This window comes from Hordeum vulgare, chromosome 7H, assembly GCF_904849725.1.
Source record: "Hordeum vulgare subsp. vulgare chromosome 7H, MorexV3_pseudomolecules_assembly, whole genome shotgun sequence".
NCBI lineage: Eukaryota > Viridiplantae > Streptophyta > Magnoliopsida > Poales > Poaceae > Hordeum > Hordeum vulgare.
The window spans coordinates 352912457-352925948 of NC_058524.1; positions in this window are offsets into that span (position 1 = coordinate 352912457).

The following is a 13492-nucleotide window of genomic DNA, read 5'->3' on the forward strand; positions in this document are numbered from 1 at the left end:
GGCCTTGGGCGTCGGAAATGACATGGGACTCGACTTCGAAGATCAATGTTGGCGGGCTATCCTCCAGCCAATCTCGCCTTTTTGCGACAACTCTGGAGTCCACCTTAATGTCAATGTCATCTTAGCCTGCCTGGACATTGACCGCTTGATCATCGCGTGCTACCTACAAGGGTGTTTCAGTGGACAGGCCGACATGTTCATGCCCCTCCATCTCTCTGCTTCATCCTTTTGGATCACGGTATCCTGTATGTAGGTTGCTAGGGCCATCTAAAAGGACGTGGATGTCGCCTAGAAGAAGGATGAATAGGCGTTTTAAAATAATTACGGTTTAGGCTTGAATAAATGTGAAATAAAACTAACGTTTAATTTGTCAAGCACAAAACCTAAAACAACTAGGCTCGCTTATGCGCACCAACTTATGCTAAGCAAACAAACAATTAAGTGATAGCAAGATATATAACAAGAAACAATATGGCTATCACAAAATAAAGTGCATAAGTAAAAGGCTCGGGTAAGAGATAACCAAGACACATAGAGACGACGATGTATCCTGAAGTTCATACCCTTACAGATGCTAATCTCTATTGGAGCGGTATGGAGGTACAATGCTCCCCAAGATGCCACTAAGGCCACCGTAATCTCTTCACGTCCTCGTACAATGCAAGATGCCGAGATTCCACTAAGGGACCCTTGAGGGTGGTCACTAAACCCGTACAAATAAGGTTAGGGCAATCTCTACAACTTAATTGGAGGCTCCCAACAACACCACGAAGCTTCACCGCAACGGACCGTGGCTCCGTGATGACCTGAAATGCTCGGGGCAATCTTCACAACTTAATTGGAGACCCCGACGCTTGCCCGGAGCTTTACACCACAATGATTGAGCTCCGAGGCACCACGAAGCTTCTAGGACACCAAAGCATCCATGAAGAACAATCTCTAGGGTACCAAGCACCCAAGAGTAATAAGTTTCTCAAACTTCACTTTCACGTATCACCGTGAAGAACTCAAACCTATGCACCAAATGAAGTGGCAAGGGCACACAGAGTGCCCAAGTCATTCTCTCCCAAATCCCACCACAACAACTAATGCTATGGTGGAAAATGAGAGGAAGAACAAAGAAGAACACTAAGAACTCCAATAACTAGATCCAAGGGGTTCCCCTCACATAGAGGAGAAAGTGATTGGTGCAAATGTGGATCTAGATCTCCTCTCTCTTTTACCTCAAAAAGGAGCAAGAATCATTGAAGGGATTGAGAGTTAGCAAGCTATAAGAAGGTCAACAATGGGGGGGAGCTTAAGAGTTGGGGAACCATTGGGGAAGAAGACCCCCTTAAATAGGTCCCCAAAATTTGCCCGTTATGTGCAGAATAACACAGGGCTACCGATGATGTGGACGGTACAACCTGTCAATGTAATATAGCGGTACAATCGGCCCACAACCGCCTAAGAACCGCACCAAAACAGAACCTAGTCCGGTGGTAGAGCGGTACATGGCCGATACAACCTACTGACCAATTCTGGAGCGGTACAGCTGCACCAAACACTGGTTGTATCGGTCGAGCGGTACAACCTCTCAGTGAAAAATAGGTTAGACAAAAACAACCATAACTGTCGCATACGAGCTCCGAATTGAGCAAACTCAAACTTTTTGGATAGCAGACGACAAGTACTACCCAAACAACGAATGGTTATAGCAAGAAGAGGTAGTAGAAAAATGCCAATGATATAGAGATGTGAAACCTCTATGAATGAAGAACTAACAAAAACTCCAACATCGAAAACATCATAGAAGATGCACATGAACTCCGTTTTCGATGACTCGAGCTTGTAGTAAAGGTGACCATAAGCCCTACAACTCACAAAGAGAGACAACAAACAAGAAACAAGAAAGATGATGCAAGGACGCAAATGGTTCGAGCTCTCAATGAACGATACGATCAAGCTACTCACTTGAGAGCCCCCTTGACAATACGACAAATCTATCCTAAAATAAAAAACCTATCAAGGACAAACCTATACCTTGCACATAGTCCATTTGAGCTAGATGATGACGATCAAGATGGACCACCTTTCTTGATTACGCTGGCTCGATGAAGACTTGTAAATTGCTCCCCCATACTTCATTATGGGTGAGCCACTCTTCAACACATCTTCACAAGTCAATTGTCACCACAATGGACGACAAGCTTCAAGCATGATATCTGCGTGATGCTACACTTGAACTTGCACACTACAATCTTGATGACGATCACCACTTGTTGTCATCCTTCATGGGTTGTATGAGATCTTCCTCTTGACGCAAGCCCATGGAAACACACCTAACCCCACATAGAACTCTCACGAAGACCATGGGTTAGTATACAAAGCGTAATGGACAATGCTTACCATACCATGGGATCATTTGACCCCTCTCGGTACATCTTGTATGCTTTGTGTGTTGATCAACTTGATTTACTCTTTGACTTAGTCTTGATCAACCTTGTGTCTTTATGACCATTCATTGGCTAATACCTTGAATACCACCTTGGTCATCATATAAACTTCTTGAAACCAACACAGATGGACTTCAAGAAGTGCCTATGGACAAATCCTACAAATATAACTTAAGGCAACCATTAGTCCATAGGGATTGTCATCAATTACCAAAACCACATTTGGTGAAATATGTTGTAACACCATCCTACGGGAGCTTGAGATCATGTCGCCAAGAATTCACATCTCCTTTTCTCCATTGCTCCGCCTCCGATGCCACCAAAGAAAATTTCTTCTCCATCTCACCGTGCCTGCTGCCCCCTCCGCCTCACACAGGTCCGACCAACGCCGATTGCTCCTCTCACCCGGTGCTCCCATCGGCTGTATCCGGCCATGGACCTCGGCCCTCAACTGACATTGTCGATCGCTTGGAGCATGCTTTTTGATTTATTTGACAATCCCTATGCGTGGATGAATTGCAGGGCCTGGCCTTTCAAGCTGCGTTATGATAGGCTAAACACTCTATGGTTTCCCCTCCTCAGACTGCCACTACAGCTCCCTGCCTAGCAATCATCTTCTTCCACTCATCCTGCTTGCATATAGATCACTACCTCATTGCCGCTCTGCTGCAAACGAGGTTCGAGGGGCGCGCCGCCACGTTTGCAGTAAAGAAGATCTCCCCGTCCGCCTACTCCTTCGACACCGCTTCGACGGTCGCACGCACATGCATCTCGGTATCCTCCCCCTTTTCCTTGCTGTTCTTCTATGCCACCATCATACATGCATCAGCCTCCAATGACTCCTTCTCAAATCACCACCTACACTCGACTCCGACGTCAGTCTGCCGAACGCCCCCGGCACCTCCAGCCCCGACTAAGGCCGATCATCCCGCGCCCTCGTCAGTGCGTGCGCCGATCGACTGCTCAACAACGACATCCCGACCGCTCGCTGCTGCAAAAGAGGTTAGGCCATTCGTCGTGGAATTAAATTCTATAACTGCATTCTTAGCATATATGTACCACACCGAGATCAGGACGCCACTATTTTCTCCTTTTATCAGCCAACTTTCCCATTTTGGATTGTTTGTTGCTTTACCACTGTTATTCCAACTACTGCAATCATAGTCTCGGCCTTAGACCACTGTTTTTGTGTTAAAACGGATTTCCAGGCAACTAGGCTATCCCATTACATGCCCCAGTCTTCGGTTTTTACCAAGGAAGTCAGGTGTGAAATTTTGAAAAATCACCGTTGGACTTCACAAGTTTCTCCCTATCCCTCTTTGACCAACTATCCACAACCACTATTTCGCTGAGAAACTTGCCCCATTTGTCGACGACAACTTGCTTGACCGGTGCCACCCGCGCCAGTCGCCGGCTTCGCTCCATCCTTGGACCGTGCTCATCCGCTGCGGACTCATGCTCTAGCCGTTTCCCGTCGCTCCCAATAACTACGAGCATGACAATACCCACAGGTCAACAAGCAGCTCCAACTGTTACTACACCACAGATTCTACCAAATACGTGCAACACCCATGATGAGAATCGCCCTAGAGTCCCAGGCCTGCACGCCTCCTCGCTCATGCAAATGGAGCCTGCCTGCCCACCGCACTTCGCCTCTCTTGCTACGCCCAACCCAGGGCCGGTCCTGAGGTTTCAGGGGCCCGGGGCGAAACTATAATCCAGAGCCCTTCGGGGCCCTTAGTATAAATGTCTAACTAGTAATCATCTTATATTTTATTTTAAATAAAGCATTCATCATATATAATTAAGTTAATCAAAAATCAATGTGCATATTGCATAATGTATTACATATTACCTTTAAAAATTTCTCCTAGCATTCCGAGAAGCAAAATCGCTAATGATAGTATCAATATTAATTTCATCCAAGAATTTTTTTCTCGATGCATAAAGTTGCCAAGTCATTTAATCTCTCTTGCGACATTGTAGATCTCAGGTAGTTCTTCAATATTTCAACTTCGAGAAACTCCTTTCAGCTGATGCCACAGTCACAGGCATAGTAAAAAAAATCCGATATGCAATAGAAATATTAGGATAACAATCTGATTCTCTGACAAACTCAAAAATATCCATAGCAGACATTGCTCTATCAGGCAAAGTTGACTGTATAACAGTTAACTCAGAAATCAGATCATTTAAATCAACATCACATGAACCACTTGAGGAGAAAGAACTTGCAAATTTAGTGCAACTGTTTTTAAGTTCAGAATGCTCCAATGACTTCAAGGTCGTCGAACTCATTAAAAATCCAAATATTTTTTTTGAATGATTCAAGTTCTTCAAATCTGTTTTTTAGTGAAGTGATCGCCTTATCAACCATGACCAAAAAATAATTGACTTTAAAATCCTTCTCAGCTTCAAACATTGCTTCATCATTGTCATCTTCATCAAATTGTTTCTTCCTAGAAACACGACGTTTTACTGGAAATGATGGCTCAACACCCATTTCAGCTGCAATTGTTTTGGCAATTACCACACTAGAAACAAACCCTTCCTCTCTATAAGTGTCAAAATAAGTCATCATACCATCTATTTGCGTTAAGGCAGACTCAATACACATGGATGGTGATTGCAGCTTCCTGCTCACTGTATCTACAGCAAATAGAATGTCATGCCAAATGACCATGCCAAGTATGAACTCATAGCTGCCAAGCACATGAAACAAATTTTTTGCATCACTCCTATCCTTGGGTTCTGTACCACTATCTTCACTTAACTCAAGTAGAGCTGATCTTATGCTAGGAGCTTGATATCTAATTGCTTTTACACTTTTAATCCGACTCTCCCAGCGAGTATTGCTCAAAGATTTCACAGTTAAATCTTTCACATGGCTCACAAAAACTTTCCATCTTTTGGTAGAACCACTAAATAGTACATATATTCGTTGCACAATTCCAAAAAAAGAAACAGCTTTACCACAAGATTTAGCCATATCACAAAGAGTGAGATTGAGACTATGGCAAGCACATGGCATATACAAAGCTCTTGGATTTACCTCAAGCAACCGACTTTGAACCCCCTTGTATTTTCCTTTCATGTTAGATCCATTGTCATAACCTTGGCCCCTAATGTCATCAATATTAAGACCGAAGGACATCATAGAATCAACCAATACATTGAAAATTCCCAAACCTGATGTGTCCTCCACTACCAAAAAACCAAGAAAGTACTCCACAATTTGTATTTTTCCATCAGACATATGAACACATCGAACCAACAAACTCATTTGTTCTTGATGACTCACATCCGGGGTACAATCTAGGATAACAGTGAAATATTTGGCCACTTTGACAATCTTGATGATAGAATTTCTAATGTCAAGAGCCATAAGAGAAATCAACTCATTCTGAATTTTATGGCTAAGATAATGGTAATGGATATCTTTGTTTTGAATACGCCTAAGATGATCTTGCATTACCAAATCGAATTCCGCAACCATCTCCACACAAGCTAAGAAATTGCCATTTGAATCGTCATAAAGTTGCTCGCTGGATCCTCTAAAAGCCAAATTACGCTTACCAAGAAATTTCACAATGGCAACTATCCTCAATAAAACTTGCCTTATGCGTTCCTTCTCCTTTGTGATTTGTTGTTGTAACTCTTTATCAATTGTTTCATGCTTACTCAGTCGAATTCTCAGTTCATTCCAAGAGTTCATGTTGGTGATGTGGTCGACACTAGCTTCATGTTCTTTAAGTCTCTCACTAATATGCCGCCAATCACAAAACCCATCATGCCCCAACGCACTCTTGCATTTATCACAATTGAAAAGCTTACAGCAAAAACAAAACACTTTTTTTGCGTGTTTTGAAAAAACTAACCATCTCCTATCACGCACTTCTCCATTGCTCATTTTTCTTGAGTAATGGCTATACGCAAAATGTCGTAAATTTCCATCCAAAGGATATGTAGTATTTTCTTCTTCCCTTTTAGGCCCCTTTTCCACTAATATGTCCCTAGCTTTGTTATCAAGACTACCCCAGTTGATTGGATCATAAATATCCACAGTAATAACCGGTTCCTCATCAATACTAGTAGATTCTATCAGAGATGAATTAAATATGGGCTCATGATCACTCACATTGATATCATCCATGTTGATGTCAACATCGTCTTCTGTAGGAGTATGACCATCATCTTTCCGATTGGCATTAGTTTGGTCATTCACAAGAACTATCGCCAACTCATCTTGATTTCTTGAAGTGCTCGTGTTGCGCTTATAATATTTGAAAATTGATCCACTCAATGCCTCTTTCTCCTCATTTACCTCCTGCTTCTTTTTTCTTTTAAGACTTTCAGATGGATATTTTCTACCCGGACCTGACATGACCTTGCTGAAATTGAAAGGAACAATTAGCTTTTAAAATAAGCACATAGCTATTAGTTAATTAAAATATTAGATTAACTAAAAACGATTAGGGCTTCTGGGTATCTAGATGTAAACTAGGAGTTCAGAAGATACGTACCTGCTACAACGGCCTGCAGACTACCAGCGTCTTCGTCAGGAGCAAGACGGCGGCCGGGCGGCGTCGCGACGAGTGTTGAAACTTGAACGAGCGAGTCAGCCAGTCAGGGAGACAGGGCGCTGGAGCCTGGCTGGAGCAAGACAGCGGCGTCGCGGCGACAAACAGCGGCAGCGGCAGTCAGAGGAAAAGCAACACAGAGATAGGAAACATACCGTGATGGACCCTTTCCTTTCCATGTTTGTGTGCATGTACGTTAATTCAGCGATTCCTTTCCTTTTGTTTAGTCAAACCAGTGGTTCTTTGACCCTTTCCTTTCCTGGTACAGATTAATCAGCGCCAGCGCCAGCGCCGCCAACGGATCAGGCTTCGTTTGGCTGTGGCACCAGGCCCTGAACCAGCCTTCGAGGCTTTAAAGTCTGAATCATTGTAGCCTGGCAGCCTGCATGTACAAATACCCTGCAAATACTATACGTATGTATACCTGGGAGGGGCCCCTGAGTTTTGGGGGCCCGGGGCGGCCGCCCCATTCGCCCCCCGCTAGGACCGGCCCTGGCCCAACCTGCTCTCCCACGCACGGACGCCCATGCATGCGGAACCCTCGGCCTCACCATCTATGGAATCAGCCCACACGACTACTAACACTAAGTTGTGGGGCCGTCCCCACACCATCGCTAAGAGCAAGTACAATAGAGCTGAGTCAGCTGGCTATAAGGAATAAAGTAGTATATTTTTATTTAGTTGGAGGAGAGAGAAGGTAAGCGGGCTCTTAGTTAAGAGCCAGTTCTAGCACGTGCTCCTACGCACTTTGTGAGAATGAATGGTGGGTCATATAATAAATAAGTAGTACACTCTTCTAACCAACTATTATACATGTTAGGTATAAGATGGGCTATAGGTGACATGACATGAGCTTACAGCCGGCAGCCGACTCTACTATTGTACTTGCTCTAATGCGCATTCCGTCCTCCTGCATGATTCTTAGATCAAACACGGGTCAAGCAAAGGCTCTGCCAGTGCTTACGTCCTCCATCCCACACAACGATGCCGCCATGCTCCCACACCATCACATGCCCTCTGATCGGCCATCCCTTCCCTGCACATTGACCAACGGGATAACCATTGCAGACAAGACACCAACTGTCCGCTCATATCGGAAGCTCTTCTTTCCCTCACCCCAGCCCGGCATACCGACCTTATAAATAAAGTTGGAGGGAAGACTCACTCACCACGACCCCGCAACATCCTTCCCTTCTCTTCTTCTCGACGCCCCTGCTTCCGTTGTTTAGCTCTGGACCACGAGGTCCAGCACTGCTGTGGTCCGGTGCTGTGCGCACACTGTTGGTGCTGCGGCCACCGTGCTCACAATTGCAGGTCCGTCCGGTCCCTTCCGTTCTTTCCTTCGATGCCCCAAAACCCTATCACTAATCCTGCGTTTATCCACTCCTCCAGATCAACCACGAACAACGCCATAGCCTCGCTTGGACATGATGAGCTGGCCCTGGTCATGGCTTCTGGGGTTCCTTGGCCTCGGGAAGGGACTCAACCGGATGCCCCTCTTCTCAGCATTCCCGTCGTGCACCTCCCCATGCACGGCAATGCGCCACCCCCTCCTACCGCGCCACACCTATCCACCCCATTGAGCCATGAAGACCCGCGCTCGCGCCTAGTAGGCGTGCGCGCCGCAACACAACCCCATGACTTACCACCACCACCTTTCTTCTTGCCACCGACGACCCCCTTACCCATACACACTGATGTCGCCCCCTCATTGTTGCGTCCTCCTGCCTCGTGAATGATGTCAGCCACCTCGCCTTCGCGCACCTCACCACACCCGTCCACAACGCTTCAACCGTCATCCATTCCGCCATCCAGCACCACACCAGCAATCATAGTTTCAGCGTCACATGCTCCTGGCGCGGGGTACGTTGTGTCACCTTTCACTCTGCCTAGTTTCGGGACCTCATAATAGGTCTTGGCCCACTTGAGTTCCAGGGTACCTTTGTCTCCTTCAAGCCGGTCAAACTAGCAGATCGTGTCTCGCTTGTGCTCGATGAGCTCATTGAGGTCGAAGCTGTCGAATTCTGAGACGAACTCTGGCATGATGCCGGCATCAGGTGGACCCTCTGCTGCCTCGGTGACGCGTGATCCATCGACCACTACTGCACCGAGGGGCGTGACTACACAACGGTGCACGCATTCTGTTAAGGATAAATTATATAAAATCCTAATAATCCATGCTTTATGTCAGTTGTATAGTTAGCAACCGTTAAGTTACCGCCTATGCAGTTACCGCCTTGTACTGGGTATACCCCAACATTCATCAATGAGAAAACTGTTGATTTCAATCATTCGCTTCCTCTCTCTGGTTTATTCTTAACACGTTATCATGCACTGTTCTAACCAGAGAACTAGGCTACAGGAGAGAACGAAGAAGAAAGGTAAGAAAATAATGGTTTTCTTGCCGAATGTTGCTTGTTCCTTCACTCGGTTTGTGGCCACAGAGCACCGGCACTCCCGTTTTCCTCGTCGGAATTTCGCTCTCACTGCTACACGCCGATGGAACTCCGACGGTCGCCCGGCTTTATGCCTTCGCCGTCACGGTCGTCCAGACAGAAACGGCCTCCGCCGCCGCCTCCGCCACTGCGGAAACCTATGGCTACCCTGACGGCGGTACGGGTCTGGCCGCCGCCGCCGCCTTCGCGGCAACCGCCCTGAAGACCCTGGCCAAGTAGCAGGGCCACTGTGCCCCAGGAGGTTGCTGCTCGCTGGAAACTGCCGCAGTGCCGAATGTCGTCACCCACCGGATGGTCGACGATTTGAATGAGAACGAGGCCTCTCCGTCCAACTTCAGCGCGGACGTCAACGAACTGGTGGTGCCACTGCCACCGGAGTTCGCGGTTCCACCCATGGAGTGGCTGCTGGACGGACCCAGCGCCGGATGGCTCATTGACGACCCTGAGCGCGAGTTCGACGACGAGCCCGTGCACGACTCCGACAACGAGGAACTCGTGGTCGCGGCACACCTTCCGCTGGTGTACTAATGCATGCGCCATGGCTTTCAGCCGTGCCTCCAATCCCCAGCGCTCCCTGGCCTCACCAACCGCCTGAGCGAGCTCCGCCTCGACAACTCTCCCGCGGGAACAAGCCGGCGCTGAAGCCGCCGGTCATGGCGCTGACGTGCGGCGGGGCGTTGGACACGGATAAGGACGAGTTCAATTTGGGATTGAATCGAGGTCGCTCCTCTCCATTCATTTTTGACCAGCACGTCCAAGCGGTGACAACGCAGGCCATGGGCCAAAAGGCCTAACAGGCCACGGTCCAAAACTTGTACGTGTAGATCTACGTAGTAACTAATTTACTATTTAGGCGTTCATACATATTGTATTTTCTAAGTGAAGATATGCCCCTTTAGCATTAATTAAGTGTGCTATAAATATACGTATAGGACCCTCAGTTTGTCCTTTAGTCAGTGTCGTGGGTATAAGTCTGACAGTAGATGTGTAGGGTACGAAAGGATGGGCAGAGCCTTAGCTACGCGAGGTTGTATGAGTTCAGGCCCCTCTACGGTGGAGGTAAAAGCCCTACGTCTCAGTGCTCTTGGGAGCTTGTTGTCGAGTGGAATATGGAATACAGTGAATTGCTAACCCCTGCACCAATGGGGAAGGGCGGCTTATATAGAGTGCGCTGCCCTTCACAACGGTTCGGTGCACAGGGGGTGGAGTAGTGGCGAATAAATGCCTACGTTACAGGTAACGTATGTCTTAAATGCTAATAAAGATACGTGGAAACGTATGACCGTTACCCTCCAGGGGGGTACAATGTACAGAGTGGAATCCAGTCGGTAAGTTTGATACGCTCCGAATGCTCATCTCCGACTGGATGATGGAGGAATCGTCACCGACTGGATGATGGGAAGTCCTTAATTCAGTCGGAACTGACTAAGAGCCTTATCCCTTATGAAGGGTAGTCTTTGGGTAGGACCCACAGGGCAGGCCTATGACCCTACCCTAGGACTATAACCCCATCATTAGTCCCCGAATGGATTGGGGTTGGAACGACGAAGCGATGCTTGGAGTACGGATCCGACTGGTCCGGATGCGACTTTGGCGTTGTTTGCCTCGATCCATTTTATCCTATTAACCAGTGATCCGAGTGGATGTATTTGTGAAACAAACCGTCAGGGACCGAGTGCTTCCGTGGTATCTTTTGACGTGACCAGCCAACTGACAGCGGTGGATTTTCCGGGATCCCCAAATTTCGGTTGCCGCGCGCCCAGCGGGGATGACGACATCGTAATCGAGTAGTATCTGCCGCCTCGATTTCCGTGCCTTTATCTCCTCCACTAATATCGCAGTAACCGGTCGCGGGATAAGATTTTGGGGCCACCTGCTAGTGACCCAGTCGGAACCTTATTGAAACCTCTACAGCGAGGGTTTTTCGTTGCACTCGCCTGATAGCTCGCACTTGCCCCACTTCTCTCGCGACCTCCTGCGCATCTCGAGCTCCTTCCTTCCCCTCCTCCTCCGCGGTTCTGCAGCCTCCACCATGACGAAGGTGCAGACGAGCAAGCTCGAGGCTTGGAAGAAGAAGAAGGCGGCGGCTCCTGCTCAGCGACGGCAGCGAGCACTGCCGGCGGGTTGGATCCAGGGGGATTTCCTCCCCTCCACGGTGACGGAGGAGGACATGCTGGAGCTGGTGGAGCACGGCATGATCGAGCACAAGACGTGGAGGTTGCCGGCGGAGGGCGAGACCGAGCCGGTGCCCCAAGAGGGGGAGCGCGTCTTGCTGCTCAGTCACGTGCACCGAGGCTTCTCTCTGCCTCCTCATCCCTTCTTCACAGGTATAATGAACCACTTCGGGGCGCAACTCCACCATTTTCCTCCCAACGCAATAGCTCATCTCTCTGCCTTTGTCGTGCTGTGCGAGTGTTTTATCGGCTGTCCTCCCCATTGGGGGCTCTTTAAGCACATCTTCTCTGCTATATCTCAAACCATCAAAAGGCTTAGCCAGTCGGATGACAAAACTCACCTCCTCCAGCTCTGCGGAGGCTTAGGCTTCCAAAAGAAAAGTAAAAGTAGCTATCCCGCTCTTCAGTTGTTTGAATCCGTTAGGAACTGGCAGTCGACTTGGTTTTACTGCCAGGACGTTGCTTTCCCGAATGCCGCCACTGGACTACCACCTTTTAGCTTAGACCGACCGGCTCCACCTAGGCAGCTTGCGCTCACGAAGATGGAGAAGATCCAGATCCAGCCTCTGGTCGATGCGCTTGTAGAGGTCGTCCGAAAGGGAGTCACTGGCATAGATTTGCTGGAGGTTTTTCTGGGTCGGCGTATCCAGCCTTTGCAAGCTCGACACCACGCCATGTGGCACTACACGGGGCCTGAGGACTCCACTCGGACTAACCCCGAGTGCGCGACCGGGGAGCTGGTGGCGTCGTGGGTCCTCAACATCACATACGCCTGCGATAACCCCAGAGGAGCCCGGCGAGTGAAGCCCTTCCGCGCGGACAACCCTCCTCCGAATGAGGTGAGTATAACTTGTCGAGTGCACACAATTGTCTTAGATTTATCGCTTTTTCTTGTATTACTATCTGACGTCTGGCGTTGTCGAGTGTATCTTGTGCACGCGTGGACCAACTGGTTTTCTCCTGTCTCGGACGGGAATCCGGCCGAGGAAGAGGAAGGTAGCCAGGAGGGCAGCGTGGAGAGCGTCGAGTACGTCTCCGACAGTGGGGAGACGGAGGAGGAGTCCGAAGAAGAAGAGGAGGAAGATGAGGAACAGAACTCGCCACCCCCACCACCAGAGGCTCGAACTAAACGCCGTCACGAACCCGTGGCTCCATCGGCTCCTCCAGCGGCCTCGAGTGCCCCGCCAGCTGCTCCTGCGGTTCCGAGTGCCTTGCCAGCTACTCCAGTGGTTCCGAGTGCTCGGAGCACAAAGAGGACCAGGGACTCTGCTGCTGAGCCCGTGGGCCAGCCCTCTAAGGTGGCCAAACCAAGTGGATCTAAGACTCGGAAGGCTTTGCCGCGGATGAGGGTCACCGTTCCCGTCACCTCAGCGTAAGGCATTGTTCTTCTATCTTCTTACAGTATTTGATTGAACTCATGCTTATTGGTCGAGTGAATTTTACTCGACAGAGCTGCCACCTCCGCCACCTCTCCGCCACGCCAGGGAGACGATCCCATGGATACGGACAATGTTGTCACATCCCAGCCAGGTGCGTCGTGGCGATTCCGAGAGCTTACATTATTGCATCACGAATTCTGTCTTTGGTCTTGCCTTTTTCCTGTGGTCTGACGCCGTTCGGTCGGGTTTCCCTCAGAGGTGATTTATGTGGAGGAGGGCGACCAGAAGAGGTTCGAGCAAGCTGCGGTGCCTGTCCTTGAGGCTGTTCCACCGGTTACTACTCCCGCCATGGACGCGCCACCGACTGAGACGATGCCGTCGACTGAAACGGCGCTTATCGCTGTTGAACCGGCTGGAGCAGGACTTGGGATGCCCAAGGAGTCTCTTGTGGTGCCAGGTCCGTCGACT